Source organism: Taudactylus pleione, unplaced genomic scaffold (genome assembly GCF_031769625.1).
Source record: "Taudactylus pleione unplaced genomic scaffold, aTauple2 ptg000977l, whole genome shotgun sequence".
Taxonomy (NCBI): Eukaryota; Metazoa; Chordata; class Amphibia; order Anura; family Myobatrachidae; genus Taudactylus; species Taudactylus pleione.
This window is the reverse complement of record NW_028285378.1, coordinates 4,111,763-4,128,946: the sequence shown is the minus strand read 5'-3', so window position 1 is coordinate 4,128,946 and position 17,184 is coordinate 4,111,763.

The following is a 17,184-nucleotide window of genomic DNA, read 5'->3' as shown; positions in this document are numbered from 1 at the left end:
AACAAGAGAGTCCATCCAGGAGCCCGCTTGAGCTACCTCGCTGTCACAGGTAATGACGTAGCTTGCTGATCGTTTGACAGCATATCCTCCGATGGGGCCGCACCCGACAGCGGTTCTGCAGTCAAATCTGCAGCCACCTGTTTTGGAACTGCCATGGATGAGTTCCTTCTCCCAGTCAGTTCAGGGTGTGGCGCAGGTGTCCGCCTCCTTCCAGCAGATGCTGGATAAGGACCGTACTTCCAAACGAGGACAATCCAGGAGGGAAGGTACTACCCCTTAAATTAACCTATGCTTCAGAGATTTCCTCAGACCTGGAGGAGGTCGGGTCTGTTGCTTTACATGGGGAAGCCTCATCTCAAGTAGATGTAGAGGCCTGGATTAAGGCAGTTAAACTGGTTCTGCAGATTAAGGACGAGGAGCCGACTCCTAGGTTCAAGGCCCCAGTTTTCAAGCGACAAGGTGATTTATTCCCATGCAGGTGCTATTGCACATCCAGCTATGGCCTCCGCTTTGGTGGTTTAGGCCATCAGCAGTTGGACGGACACCCTAGAGGTGGGTGTCTCCTCTGGTACTTCCAGGAACCAGTTGTCCTTAGTGGCGCATGTCAAGGAAGTGGCTTCCTAGCTGGACGAGGCAGCTCTTGACACCTAACCTAACCTCCAAAGTGTCAAATGGGTCTTTTCGGCCAATAATGAACCTGAAGTCTATCAACTGCTTCTTGCGGGTCCCCAGGTTTCACATGGAATCTCCTGTGTGTTCTACCATTCTGGAGCTGGAGCCAGGGAGATTTCATGGCATCCCTAGACATTCAGGATGCTTACTTGCATGTGTCTATCCGGCTAAGCTGCCAGCGCTTCCCCCGGATTGCAGTCCAAGGGGGGGGAGGGGGGGCGCGGACATTACCAGTTTTGAGCCCGGTCATTTGGTCTGTCCACAGCTCCTCGTATCTTCACGAAAGTTATGGCGGCTCTTTTACGTTGCTGATGGGTTAGGATTCTCCCTTGCCTGGATGATCTTAACCTGGCCCTGTCTCCGGATGTTCTCGGTGAATATCTTCGTCTGGCGATAGATCTGCTCCAATCTTACGAGTGGATTATAAATTGGGGAATGTCCTCCTCTCAGCAGATACTCCACCTGGGGGCCCTACTAGACTCAATGTTTTCCTTCCGGAAGACAAGATTTAGGACCCTCTGGTCAAGGTGCGCAAATTCTTACATCACCACCGAGAGTGTCCATTTACTCCTGTATGCGGATCTTGGGCTCCCTGGTCTCCACCTTCGTCATGGTGGAATATTCCCAGTTTCACTCCTGACTTCAGAGGGAGGTTTTGTTCCGATGGAACCGTTCATATCTCCTGATCAGGTCGCAGACCATCATCCTCTCTCGGGATGTATGGCTCTCCCTCTTGTTGTGGCTCCAGAGGTCCCAGTGGGACAGGGGCTGGCCCTTCCTTCTTACCACTGACGCAAGTCTGCATGGGTGGGGGGTGGTAACCTGCCAGAAGTCTTTTCAGGGTTGGTGGACAGTTCAGGAGAGTTGTCTTCTGATCAACACTCTGGAGCTCTGAGCGGTCTTTCGGGCTCTGTTTAGCACAGCCGCTCCTCCCTACATCGTCCGGTCCAGGTTCAGTCCGACAACGCGACTGCCGTTGCCTACATTAACCATCAGGGTGGCACTCGCAGTCTCTGTGCCATGAAGGAGGCGAGTTGCATTCTCAGGTGGGCAAAGATCCATCTTTCAGCTCTGTCGGCGGTCTTTATTCCAGGAGTCCAGAATTGGGAAGCGTACTTTCTTAGGCTCGGATGAGTGTTCTTTTCATCCAGATGTTTTTCAGATTCTGGTTCATCGCTGTGGCCTTCCAGACGTCGACTTGATGGCGTCTCGACACAACCACAAGCTGCCGAGATATGGTTCTCGCACCAGGGATCCGGGAACTCTCCTCGTGGACGCCTTGGGAGTTCGGTGGGTCTTTCGTCTCATGTACATATTCCCTCCGATCTCACTCATTCCTCGGGTCCTCTGCAAATTGAAACTGGAGGGTGACACCTTGATCCTTGTGGCTCCTGATTGGCCACGGAGAGCTTGGAATGTGGATCTTCAGGCCCTCTCTATCAACGCTGCTCTGTGTCTTCCATTACGTTTGGATCTCCTGTCTCACGGCCTGTACTTATATCCGGATCTGGCCTGTCTTGCTTTGACAGGGTGGCTATTGAGACATCTGTCCTGAGGGCCAGGGGTAGTTCCAGGTTGGTAATTCGTACCATGCTTCGTGCCCGCAAACCCACTTCAGCTAGGATTTATCACTGGGTTTGGAGAATTTATTTTTCTTGGTGTTCGGCCAGGGGCCTTTAACCCTTGGTCCTTTTCGTCTCTCCCGGGTTCTCTTTCCTGCAGGTGGGCCTGGATTTGGGTCTTCGCCTTTCGTCCCTGAAGATTCAGGTTTCTGCCCCCTCTGTACTTTTTCGGAGGTGGAGTGCGTTGCTGCCTTACGTTAGGACATTTATTCGGAGTCCTCCATGTAAAGCCCCCTTTGTTCCTCCGGTGGCACCGTGGGACTTCAGTCCTTAGGGCGCTTAAGTTTTCTCCTTTTCGAGACTAGCTTGGGGTGTTAATGCTTTGACCGGGGTGACCCAGTGAAAGGGTCACCTGGCTGTGGCATTACACCCCTAGTTTTAATTTTGGTGCATTTTTTTTTTTTTTAAATGAACCCTTTCTTTTATTCTTTAATACACACAAGCAGCCTGCAACTATTTCACTGATATGTGCAGGCTGCTTTTTCGGGAGTGTAATGGGGGCATCCACTACAAGATCTGAAAACGACTGCACGATTACGACATTGTAATCGTGCAGTCGTTTGTCAGTCGTGTGATGAGCCTACACTGAACGAGCAGACGTTCAGTGCAGGGTCATCCATCATCTGGAAACATGCTGAGCCTGACGATATCATCAGGTTGACCAGCATGTTTGCACGATGATAGATGTCTAAAAGACCAAATTTTCAAACTATGTTCGAACGATTTTATCATTATCGTTCAACTTTATCGTCTAGTGGATACCCCCCATTAGGCTAGTGAAACACGGGTAGTGGCATACATCATAGGAAAATGAGATCCTGTCAAACACAGGAGTTTAGTAAATTTCCGAATTTATTTAAGAATAAGCCCCTGTGTATGATTGTTCCTACCTGTGTTTAATCACAAAGTCAGGCAAAACACGATTCTTAGTAAATTTACCCCTATGTGTTGATGTATCAAGCAGTGAAAGTGGACCAGTGTAGAAGTTGCCCATACTGTAGCTACTATTCACCTTTTACCTATCATATTCACTACTTGCTATATCAACCCTGTAGATTAGGGGTAGACAATAAGTGCAAACCCTCCCCATATGTTGTAGAACTACACATTCCAGCATGCCCTGCCACACTTTTGCTATATGGCCATGTTAAAACTGTTGCAAGTCATACTGGGATTTGTAGTTCAACAACAGCTGGAGACCTGCTTATTGCCGACCCCTTATTGTAAACTCCACTTCTGCATGGCCTGAATTATTAACTATTTAACTGGCTAATATTTTTCATCAAATCAAAATTATGTAAATAACAGCTATTTAAACCTGATTTTTCTCTCTCTCTCTCCAGAAGGACGCACTAACCAAGAAGACATAGCCGTTCAATTACTTTTATTCCATGATTAGAGTAGCACAATAGCAGCAGGTTATGACAGCATATAGATAGTGACGTTTCGGTCACACCAGGACCATTATCAAGCCCGCAGCCAGTCACAACAACCTTTAAGTGCAAGTATAACACAGCCTTAGCCCAAAGGAATATGTATATTCGCGTGCTCTCTCGTGCGCCGACCCCCGTATTTTTGTTTTGGAATTGTATTTTCCAAACCTCACCTCTGTGTTTTGGATCTGGATTTTTCCTTAAAAAAAAAAAATCATAAAAACAGCTAAAATAACATAAAATGGGCCGGTTTTTGTTCCTACAGTATTATTAACCTCAATAACATTTATTTCCACTCGTTTCCTGTCAATTTTGACCACGTCACAGCTCACTATTTTGTTTTCATCCAGTTTAGGCCCAAAATTTGCACCAAGCTAGTTGGCTGACTAAGCTATGCGGCAGTAAAACGTAGCAGTTAAACTTCCAACATGGCACATCAGGAAACAAACGTTTTTATTATGCAAGAGAGGCCTGAGGGAGTTGGAGTACAGTATGTATGTAGTTGAAGGCAGGGCAGGGACAGGAAGGGTTGATTGGTAGTAAATTTTATTTAATTTTTTTGATTCTGAAGAAAATTTATGAGGGAGAAGGGAGGATGTGTTTACAAAAAAATATTTGACACATTCACATCAGTCCTTGCCCTAGAAAAATCCTTGATGGCCATGCCTGCTGCTGGGAGTGGATTTTCTCATCCCAGAAGGGGACCAGGAAGACTTCTAGTAGTGCTTTTCACATGAAACAGCATTTCCCAACCTGTACAGGGACATTAAAAAAACATAGCGTAAGCTCTGTGATTTAAGGCAGTGGTAGCCAACCTTGGTCCTCGAGAGTTACCAACAGTGCAGGTTTTCCAGGTCTCACGGAATCACAAGTGTAATAAATAACAGGTCTGCGATGAAAAAGGTTTGTTTAACGAATTTGTGATTTTTATAGATTTATAATTTATAGATTTTTGGCTTCTGAACACGAAAATCACTCCCAATTTTACATAGCACATCACTTTTTTCTGCAAAACATGTATTTATGAATGTCATTTTTTTTTCATGTTCTTTAAAGTAATAAGTGTATTCTGCCTACATTTATTATAAAACATTGTCTTAAATGAATTTAGTCGGTAGTATAGAACGTTGTAATTCAGTTCTCGTCAAAAAACTTCCCCCCATGTCCAGTGCCAGATTAAGGTCCACATGGGCCCAGAGCTGAAATTTACAAAGGGCCTAAACCCCATACTATCTAAAGGAACATTGCACACACACACACAACTACAAGGTGAGCTGGCGCAGGTGGAACCGAATACAACAGATGCAACACAGTTTTGCCCTGTGCCGGCTCATTTTAACCCCTGCCTACCACCACATACCACACACAGTACATATGCAGTACACACCACAATTTGTAAAAGCACTGCCTAAAGATGGAGAAACTTTCAAATATCTTTGCACCAAATTCCCGGAAGGCATTTTTATAGGCCCTGACATTAGAAAGTTAATAGAAAATGAACATTTCGGGCATGTAATGTATATTCTGGAACTTTCGGCGTGGACTTCGTTCAAACAAGTGATTTCAAAATTCTTAGGCAATGTCAAGGATCCAAACTATATAGAAATTATCAGGGAAATGTTTAATAGTTACAGAAACATTTCCTGCAATATGAGTTCAAAGGTACATTTTTTTTAATTCCCATATTGAGCATTTCCCGAATAATCTTAGAGACTACAGTGAAGAACAGGGTGAACGTTTCCACCAAGACGTTAAAGATGTAGAAAGAAGATACCAGGGTCGTTGGGACATCAGCATGATGGCTGACTACTGCTGGATGATACACAGAGACAACACAGAAAAAGCTTATAAGCGAAAAGCGAGAAAACGAAGTTTGAAGACAAAAAAACAAGTTATTTTTACGATTTTTTTCAATAATTATGGTTTTGTTTCTATTTGATTTTACTGTTATTTTATTATGTAATTAAGACAAAAACAGTGATATCATCTACACTTCTTTGTATTTCACAATAAATATGTCAAAAACAATTAAACTTCTTGTTTTTTCTTAAAAATATATGCCTTATAGGTAAATGTGGTAATTTTTTTCAATATACTATTTCTTGATGTACACAGGAGTATAATTAAGAATATAAAATTATTATTAAAAAAAGCTTTTAATACCTTAAATTTTGCAGACCTGTGTAATTAACTCCACCTGTGGATCTTTCCAAATGTGTTGGTGAGTAATGAATACACCTGTGCACCAGCTAGGTGGTCTGGAAAATGTGAACTGTTAGTAGCTCTCGAGGACCGAGGTTGGCTACCCCTGATTTAAGGCCTTACGTTGTATCTTTCTTGAGAATCCTGCGCCTGCTTTTGCGGCTAGGAGTGGATTTTCATCCCAGAAGGGGACCAGGGAGAGTGCTTTCCAAAAACAACTGAATTAAATAATCCTTTGCAAACCTTCCGTAAAGGCATTTCCCAACCTGTACAGGGACATTAAAAAAAACATAGTTACTTAGTGGCCTTCAAACTGCCGTTGTTCCCACTGTCCACTTAACCAGATCAGATATGTGAACAAGTGGAACAGAGGATTAAATGCACATTTCAGATTTAAGGTTTAAGTCTTACGTTGTGTCTTTCTTGGCAAGTCTTGAGCGCCATGCCTGCTTACTGGGAGTGGATTTTCATCCCACAAAGGATGAAGACATTGTTTTTCTTCTCAACGGACACAGATCTGAAGAGAAAGAGATGCATGTAAATAACTACTGGCAGGAAAAAGAGGCAATTTGGGGGTATATTTACTAAAGTTTCCAAAAATGAAAAGTTCATGTTGCCCATAGCAACCAATCAGATTGTAGTCATCAATATAATTTCTCTATTGCATTCAAGAAAATGATAGACAGGATCTGATTGGCTGCTATGGGCAACATGAACACTTTTCATATTTAGAAACTTTAGTAAATATACCCCTTGGAGGCCCATATACAAAACTGCATTTGCTTTACTTGAGCTGCCCACCTTCCAGTGTGTACTCAGAAAGAGTTTTCAGCACAACTGGGAACCTGGTCAGTGATCGGCCTAGGAGCCTACTTTCCCAAAATGTGGAAAAGATGATGCCCATCAAAATTAACTACAAATTCTACAAGAAAGACCTTTACTGTCAAGTACGTGCAAATATTACAGAGGCACCTGTAATGGTGGATTTCAGCGAGGACAAATTAATATTGTGTGAAAAAGATGATGTATACATCACCCCAGATTATATCATCACCCAAGCCTATATTGTCATCCTGTCCTGTGTTGTGTATAAATTACAGCTGCACTCCCTGTTAGATTGGGGATTCATTGTCCACTTTAGTGGATGTGAGCTACATTTTAGTCCATATCATCACCACACCCCCTACACATCATCTGATCTGGGCTACAGGTGGAGCAGCTGCACTCTGGAATATGGTTGCATGGAGTTGCCCCTCTGACTCACTGAAATTCAGGTAGAGGGGCCATGGGTAGGGAGTTGGAACACTATAATCAGTTTTAGCTGCTTTATTCCATTTTTTAAACCATATCCTCTATTTTCACCTTTGAAATTGTTTATGCAAATGTCAGCAGAGGCGTTTGTGATGCTAACTCGCACACACAGAAAGAAAAAACACTTTGATTCATTATTATTTGGGGGGCACTTGGGAGGGAGAGCACCCAAACGAGGTACCAGCAATTGTGGCTAACGTGCACACACACACACAAAAAAAAACAACAATTGATTATTTTTGGGGGGCGCTTGGGGGGGTAAGCACCCGAACGAGGCAGCAACCTCTTGATAAACGACAGACAGCACCCCTGCGCAGCTACGTTGCTGATAAATGTGGCTAACATGCACACACATACAAAAAAAATTGATTGAATACATTTTTTTCGGCCACTTGGGAGGGAGAGCACCCGAACAGGGCAGCAGCCTCTTGATAAACGAGACACAGGCAGCACAGCACCCCTGCACACCTACAATGCTGATAAGTGTGGCTAACACACACAAAAAATTATTATTTTTTTCACATTGGGAGAACCCCTGAACGAGGCAGCAGCTCATTGATAAATGAGACACAGGCAGCACAGCATCGCTGCGCACCTACGTTGCTGATAAGTGTGGCTAATGCGCACACGCAAAAATTTGTTTTTTAGGGCAACACCCCTAGTGCAGCTACGTTGTGGATAAGTGCGGATTGTTAGCACGCACACACAATATTTTTTATTTACATTTTTTTTGGGGGGGGGAGAGGACCCCTGAATCATTCAGCAGCCCTTTGATAAATGACACAGGCAGCACACCTGTGCACCTACGTTGCTGATAAGAAGTGTGGCTAATGCACACAGAAATAAAAATATATTTTTATTTTTTTCACACTGGGGGTGAAGAGCACCCCTGATGGACGGAGCACACCCTGGATAACATAGCAGAACAGCCAGCCAGCCCCTATATGGTTTATGGACAACAGCCAGTCAGCCTGTATGGACAGGACAACCTTACAAGAGCCAGCCTCTATGGGCATTAAGCAGGCAGCCCCTGAGTGACAAAACAACTGTAGCCAGCCCCTATGCACAGCAGCACAACACAGCTCCCTCTTTTCTCTCCACAGCCGGAATGAAAAATGGCGGCGATCGTGGGACCTTTTATACAATCCAAAACCTGTGAGAATCCGACAGCGGGATGATGCCGAGTCAGGCGGGAAAACCCGAGCCAGCTCGGATCTGACTCGGATCCCCTAAGTTCAGGGCGGTTTGGATCTCTGAGATCTGAACCTGCTCACCTCTAATATATATATATATATATATTTACACACACAGTCGAGTCACATTATTATGACCACCAGCTAATAGCCAGAGTAACCGCCGTGTGCAGCACGGGCAGCAGCTAGACGGGCTGGGAGTGACTCAATAAGGTGCTGGTAGTTTGGCACATATCTGGAGCCATGCTGACTGCAGTGCATCCCACAGCTGCTGGAGGATGCATGGTGGAGTTCCACAGATGTTCAATTGGGTTCAAGTCTGGGGAGTTAGGGAGCCAGGGAAGTACTTGGAAGTCTTGGTCGTGCTCGTCCAACCACTGTCGGACATTTCTAGCCGTGTGAAATGTCGCATTGTCTTGCTGGAACATCCCATCCACCTCAGGGAAGACAATCGACATGTATGGGTGTACGTTCTCTGCAAGAATGGATTCATAACCAAATTGGTTGAGAGTGCCTTCCACATGGATGAGTGGGCGAGAGAATGCCATGAAAACATTCCCCAGACCATAACGTTGCCACCACCAGGTTGTGTTCTTCCAGCAATGGTTGCATAGTGTTTGTTCTCCGATGTTTCTCATCTGACACTCCAACGTCCATCCGTTCGATGAAGCAGAAAACGTGACTCATCAGAGAATGCAGCCCTTCGCCAATCAGTGGAGGTTAAATTTCGATACAGGCGTGAAAATTGAAGCCTTTTCCACCGATGCACCTTCGTTAGCATAGATGCAGTGACCATCCATACGCAGCAGGGTTTACTGAACTGCCATTTTAGACACACGTCTGGTGGCCCCCAGGTTCCTTTTGATGGTGAGCTGCTCCACTGTAGCATGTCGGTCGACCCAAACGCACCTTTGTAGCAGATGTTCACCTCTCGCATTGACGACACTGTTTCCACGCCAGTTATTCGTAATGGCGCCATTTGTCCAGTCATGATACACTTTCATCACAGCAGCACGTGAACAGTTTACAAACTGCGCTGTTTCAGAAATACTGCCACCCTTGGCTCGAAAGCCAATAATCATCCCTTTTTGCAACTCTGATAAATCTCCCCTTTTACCCATGACAACAAGTGATATGTGTGCAGATGGCCTATCGCACACCTTATATACCCACCAAGCCAGCGCACAGCATGTGACATACTTCATGGGCTATGCGCTGCCAACGTCAAATGTAGGAGGTGGTCATAATAATGTGACTCGACTGTGTATATATAAACAAAATGCTTTAATCAAGTTTAAATTGCTATTTACATACTGTGTTAATGAAATAAAACTTTCATTTTGGGGATATTTTTTAAATTGAATAGTTATAATTTAAAAAAATAAAAAAACTACAGTGTCAGTGGTGGTGATGGAGCAAGGGGGGCGGAATTTAGCGGCTGTGGAAAAGCAGGGGAGGGGGGGCAGGACAGAGTGGATGGCAGAATGGGGGGCAGAGACACTGCCAGCAGTGATCATGACACTGGGGGCAGAGTGAAGCCGTGGGCGCACTGCAGTTGGAAGATGCTGGACTGCTTCATCACTGTGGCTGCAGTGATTGGGACACTCTGGAGGCGGAGCCACTGCCAACACCAGGTGGGGAGTGTGTTTGAATTTCCCATTCACTGTGGCCTCAGTGATTGAGACACACTGTGGGCAGAGCTGCGGCTACCAGGAGTCACGGCTGCACTGCAGAAGTAGTCAGGGATGCCCGATCATTGTGGCCAACAATGATCGGCATAAATTGGTGGTGGAGCTGTGGGGGAAGAGGAAGTGGGAGGTCCCTCTGAGATTGGTGGCTGCTGGAGGATAAACTTCCGGCATCAGAAGCGATCATAACAGGGAAAGCCCAGCCTGGCGTGGTCGCATCTTGGTTAAGTATTCTTTGTAAAGCATCACATAATATGTGCGCTCTATATAAATAACTTAAGGGCATATTTAATTGGGTGCGAGAATAGCAAAAAACCTGCACCTGCAAGGTTTTTCCTGCAGGTGCGGGTTTTTTGCTATTCAAATAGGTGCAAATTTTTTCCTTTTTTTATGCGCCAGGATATTTTTAATCACGAACCTCCAGAGCAAGTGTGATTTTTCCTAAAATCATTAATTTTAGGAAAAACCAGCTGGACTTGCTCTGGCAACCTGGTGGTACCCCCTATGAGGACTAATTAAGCAATTGGAAGTTTCCAATTAGCTTAATTAGTTCTTAGTTAATTACCTTCTGCAGTGCTGTCTTCTTCATCCAGCGTTGTAAGCCGGGTCTTCTCCAGCAGGGTGAGTATGTCAGTATGTGTGAGTGTGTGTGTACATGAGTGTGTGTAACCCCCGGTTTGTGTGGCACCCCCAGTGACTGTGTGCCTCCCCGGAATGGGTGCAGGGAGAACTACATCTCCCAGCAGCCCTTGTCCCTCCCACCAGCCCCTGGAGCCTCCCAGCAGCCCCCGGTACTCCCAGAGCCGCAGAATTCTTTTTTTTCCTTTATGCAGCGCAGGGTTTTCAGAGCTGAAAACCCCGCGACCACTTTTTAAAAAATTTTACATTTAAATTGGACCCCAGTTGTCAACAAGGCACCATGCAGGCTGGTGGTGGTTCCATAATGGTGTGGGGAATGTTCACGTGGCATGGGTTGGGTCAGCTGACTTCATGTACCACAATGATTGAACCAATTCTGGACAATTTGTGAATGATGACGTGGTGCATTGTCTTGCTGGAATATTCCAAGTGCATTCTGGAGAGTTCCGACGAATGGTGTGGCCACCATGTTAGCCCGACATGAACCTAATTGAGCATTTATGGGATGTGGTGGAGAGGTCTATTTTCACCCAAGATCCTGCACCTACAGTACAAATATCAGGGATCTGTGGGAAGCTATCCAGATGGCATGGATCAATATCTTTCCAGAGGTTTTCCGTCCACTTTTGTAATCTTTGCCACGTCGAGTTACTGCACTTCGCCGGGCTAAATTGGGTCATGACTTTTGGCACTTCAGTGTAATTTAGAATTTGGCAAGGTGGGAAACTCTTGATCTGTATTGAATATGAGCCACAGATCTTTAGCTGTTTTTTTAATTTTATAATATAATATGGTAGAGGACAAATTCCTTTTTATATTTATATTTTTCCTAAAAAATTAGGGCACATATTACAAATAATTTCTGTTGTTTGGTTAGTTCAAGATCCGACTGTTTAACCATTTCTGTCACGGCCAGGGATCTCGGCATGGTGGTTGTCGGGTATTACCTGTGAGGTCACTATGGCAGGGGGTGCCTGGCGGTGCACTGGTGTTTGGCGAGGGGCATTGGCTGTGCGTATTTCTGTGCGGGCACATTGTCACTCAGGGCTGGTAGGGCCTGGCGGTGTTTCCGTTCCGTTTGGCATGGGCGCCGCCATCTTGCCTTCTGACCGTGTGATTCAACTGCCCAATCTTGGTGAGTCATGTGCTCCCTTCAGCCAGTCATAGCATGGTATGGGGTATTTAGGAAGGTTTAGAGCCTTCCTTCATTGCCAGTGCAACGTGTTTCTCAGCCTAGCTGAGAGGGAGTTCTCTGTGCTCACCTCTTGTTACCAGTGAAAACGCTACCTGCCAGCCTGCTTGTCAGCTCCAAAAACCCGCTGGACTATCCTGCATCCTCCACTACCTGATAACGCCGGAATATGTGACTGTACATATTCCTTCAGCAATTCACGAATATATGCATGCTTATGTCTTTCATTATTTTCATTGCAATTTAGAGTATATAGAATGGATTCAGAATATATATTAGTTGTAAGTTGCGGAGGACCGTCACATGTGTCAAATGGCCTCAGGCCTAGAGATGAGGTCTACCCTCTCTCTAAAGTAGGCAGGTGTGTGTCTGAAGCAACAGTTATTATTGTTTAATCTAAAGGTATAAGTGTTATAACGGAAATAGCTATAAATCAGAACTGATGAAACCCATTTCTTCTTTAGTAAGAGAGAATAATGGGTTAGTTGAATATGAACAGACTAGGAGACAGTAGGTTCCAGATCCGTATAAACAAGAAGGGAGCTAATCGGGATAGCCTTGGCCTATAAGCGGTCACCAGTATTTTGGGAACATAGAAAGGAGATTATAGGTTTTGTTATGATTAAAACATATTATCGGTGAAATGTTTAGTGCGTATGAATATTGAATTAATTAATTAATATTCATCATTTTAGAATATGTCAGTAGCAGAGAGGGAAAAAGTATAAAAGATTGATCAAATAGGGGAGGGGTTGGTCAGTCGGGTTGAGCAGGAGAGATCGTAGGTCGAGAGAGTCGCGGGGCGCTGGGCTGTAAGTATAAACAGGGCTGATTGTCACCTTGTGAGTCTATGCTAGGCATTGCAAATAATCATTTTGTTACTGCTGCTGAACCTATGTTTTTTTAAGTTGTAAGTCTGCTTTGACAATAATACATGTATAATTAATTTGCTTTTAAGTAAAACATTATTATTTATTTTAGAGTTGGTATTGGTGTGAATTATTTAATTTCTTCTTATAATAAGTAAGGTTTATAAACATTATCCAAAACACATCGCGCTATCAGCCTGCTTGTCAGCTCCAAAAAACCGCTGGACTATCCTGCATCCTTCACTACCTTTTCCCCTGCCTGAGTGCCTGAGCCTGCTGACACCCTGCACCTTGCCTCAATTTCGCTCCCAGCTGGACTCATCACCTCTGCCTGTGTTTTGTCAGCTCACTAACCTGCATACTGTACTGTTCTTATCTGCCACTATCTGGACATTCTCCCATTATCCTCATTACAGTTTTCAAGTGCACTTTAGTGCTAAACCTGGACTTTTACTTTTGCCATTCCCATGTCTGTTAAATCACTCATTAAAGATTCTACCTTTTTATTTAAATCCGCTTCTGTATCTGCTCCTGTCACCACCCTAGGTCCACAACTAAACCAGAACATTACAGTTTGCACTGGCCTCATGGATCCGGCCATGGAACAGGAGTCTGGAGTGGATTTGTTCCGATGCATCTCTGGTCGTCTAGAAAACCCGGAAACTATGCAGCATCAAATGGCTCAATTTCTGCAAGAGATGTCTAAGCAACAGGATAATTTACAAACTTCCTTATCCACCCCTGGAGTACCAGCAACTACATCTGCTTCAGCATCTGGGAATACAGGAGGCAGGTTGCCTCCCCGCTTACATCTCCCTATGCCAAGCAAGTTCGACGCCAATCCTAAACTCTGTTGCGGATTCCTAAATCAGTGTGATATACACTTCACTCTATAGCCTGATAACTTTTTAACTGCAAAAACCAAAGTGGCTTACATTGTCTCTCTACTGTCAGGCCCGGCCTTGGATTGGGCTTCACCACTCTGGGAGCGTTCAGATCCGTTACTGGATAACTACGCAGGCTTTGTGTCATAATTTAGGAGGATTTTTGATTAACCTGGATGTACTGTATAAGCATCGTCTAGCATCATGACACTGAGACAAGGAATCCATCCTGTCAGCCAATATGCCGTGCAGTTTAAAATTTTGGCATCAGAACTGAAATGGAATGAGGAAGCCCTCACCTCAGCCTTTTGGCATGGCCTGTCAGATTGACTAAAAGATGACCTGATCACCCGGGAGCTTCCTACTAACTTAAACGACATGATTTCACTTTGTAATAAAATTGACCTGCGCTTCAGAGAACGTCAGGCTGAAAAGCACAGAACTGACCGGCAAAGGTCATTAACCCCTTCCTTTCCTACCCATTTTATTCCTTCCCCTACAGATGAAGAGCCAATGCAGGTGAATCATACCCACCTCTCCAAAGAGAAACAGCTGAGAAGATTACAAAAAAACCTCTGTCTGTACTACGGAGAGTCAGGTCACCTGGTAGTCTCTTGCCCCCGTAAACCAGGAAATGCCAAATCCTAACTGACCCCTGGGGAATCAAGTTAGGCGTTATGAGCCCGTTCTCAAATACTAAAGATTTTAAATTACTTTAGCTTTAGATCTCAAACCTAAACCTGTCTTTGTTACTGCTCTTCTTGACTCTGGAGCAGCCGGAAATTTCATGACTTCCAGCTTGATCAATAAATTACAGATTCCATGTACACCTCTCAATCAAGCTATTTCCCTCACCTCTGTAGATGGACGTCCTCTAACGAATGGAATAGTCACCAAGGAGACTCAACCAGTTGTAGTCCAAATTGGAGCACTTCATTCTGAGTCTTTAAGGTTCTTAGTGATACCAAAGGCTTCTCAAGAAATCATCCTAGGTCATCCAGAGATTGTTGGGGTTTGCCAACTACTACAGATGCTTCATCAAGGGATTCTCGTCATTACTGGCTCCCATTACAGCCCTGACCCGTAAAGGTGCCAATCCTGCCCTGTGGTCACCTGAAGCAGAATCTGCCTTCCAGCTCCTAAAACAGGCCTTCATTTCTGCTCCAGTCCTTCGACAGCCAGATCTGGATAGGCCTTTCCTTTTGGAAGTGGACGCGTCATCAGAAGCTGTGGGAGCAGTCCTATCCCAGCATTATGAGGACAATCGAGTTCATCCCTGTGGGTTTTTCTCCAAGAAATTCTCGCCTGCCAAAAGAAATTACACCATAGGTGAACAAGAACTCCTGGCAGTGAAGTTGGCATTAAAAGAATGGAGATATCTGCTGGAAGGAGCAAAGTTTCCATTCACTGTGTTTACTGACCATAAAAATCTTCTTTTCCTCAAGAATCTTCAATGTGTAAGTCCTCATCTGGCCCAATGGGCAATATTTTTTGCCAGGTTCCAGTTCACTCTGACCTTCTGGTCTGGGTTACTCAATCAAAAGGCAGATGCTCTATCTAGATCCCTCCTCTGTGATGACAAACTAGAGAATCAACACAATACCCCTGTCTTGGAGTCAAGAGTGTTCGCCACCTTACAGGTCCAGCCACCTAATGGGAAACCGTTTATGGCCCCGGAGTTAAGGAAGCAGCTCCTCACTTGGGCACATTCCTCTCACTTAGCAGGGCATTCTGGCACCCAGAAGACCTTGGAGATTTTAAAGGTCAACTATTGGTGGCCATCCATGAAAATGGACGTATTTGAATTAATTTCTTCATGCTCCTCCTGTGCCCAGCATAAATCTTCTTGACAGGCCCCGGCTGGTGAATTGTTGCCACTACCGACCCCATCACGTCCATGGATGCATCCCTCCATGGACTTCATCACAGATCTGCCAAACTCACAAGGGTTCACTACTATCTGGGTCGTAGTAGACCGATTCTCAAAGATGGTCCATTACATATCCCTAAAGAAGCTGCCTATTGCCCATGACTTGGCTCACCTGTTTGTTCAACACATATTCCGTCTTCATGGTCTTCCTGTTGAGATAGTCTCTGACCGTGGTGTTCAGTTTCCTGCAAAGTTTTGGAGAACCTTCAGGTGTTCTTCAGGTGAAATAAAATTTTTCCACGGCTTACCACCCACAAAGCAATGGCTCCACTGAGTGGGTTAATCAAGACCTAGAGACCTTCCTGAGGATTTTTATGACATCGTCTCAAGATAATTGGGCTGCATTGCTGCCATGGGCCGAGTTCGCACATAATGCCTCCTATTACTCTTCAACAAATCAAATTCCATTTCAGATCATTTACAGTCTTCACCCCCGCATTCTGGAATTTCAAACCTGCCTGTCTTAGATGTCCCAACTGTAGAAGATACGGTGCAGGATTTTGCTGCCATCTGAACTCAGGTGCATGCTGACTTGGTGAAGGCATCCTCCCGTTATAAAATCCAGGCCAATAAAAAGCATAGGAAGGTACCACACATGCAAGTTGGAGACCAAGTCTGGCTGTCCACCCGGAACCTTCGTCTTTGAGTACCATCTATGAAGTTTGCCCCACACTTTATCGGTCCCTTCACCATCATTGAAGTCATTAATCCTGTGGCTTATTGCCTACAGTTGACCCCATATCTGAAAATTCCGAATTCCTTTCACATTTCCTTACTCAAATCCCTGGTGCTGAACAAATTCCACAGAGTTCTGCCTGCTTCTCCCCAAGTCCAGACGGAAAGAGGATTCGAATTTGAGGTCTCCCAGGTCCTGGATTCCCGTCTTCGCAGAGGACGTTTGCAATACCTGCTGGATTGGATAGGTTACTGTCCGGAGGAGCGCTGTTGGACCAATGCCCGAGACATCCATGCTCCTGCACTCATCAGGAAGTTCCATTTTGCTCATCCAGAGAAGCCTGGTGAGTGTCCTGAGGCCACCCAAAAGGAGGGGGGGGTACTGTCACGGCCAGGGTTTCTCAGCATGGTGGTCATCGGGTATTGCATGTGAGGTCACTATGGTGGGGGGTGTCTGGCGGTGACGCTGGTGTTTGGCGAGGGGCATTGGCTGTGCGTGTTTCTGTGTTGGCACATTGTCACTCAGGGCTGGTAGGGCCTGGCATTGTTTCCGTTCCGTTTGGCATGGGCGCCACCATCTTGCCTTCTGACCATGTGATTCAACTGCCCAATCTTGGTGAGTCATGTGCTCCCTTCAGTCAGTCATAGTGCGGCATGGGGTATTTAGGAAGGTTCAGAGCCTTCCTTCATTGCCAGTGCAACGTGTATCTCAGCCTAGCTGAGAGGGAGTTCTCTGTGCTCACCTCTTGTTACCTGTGAAAACGCTAGCTGCCAACCTGCTTGTCAGCTCCAAAAACCCGCTGGACTATCCTGCATCCTCTACTACCTTTTCCCTGCCTGAGTGCCTGAGTCTGCTGACACCCTGCACCTTGCC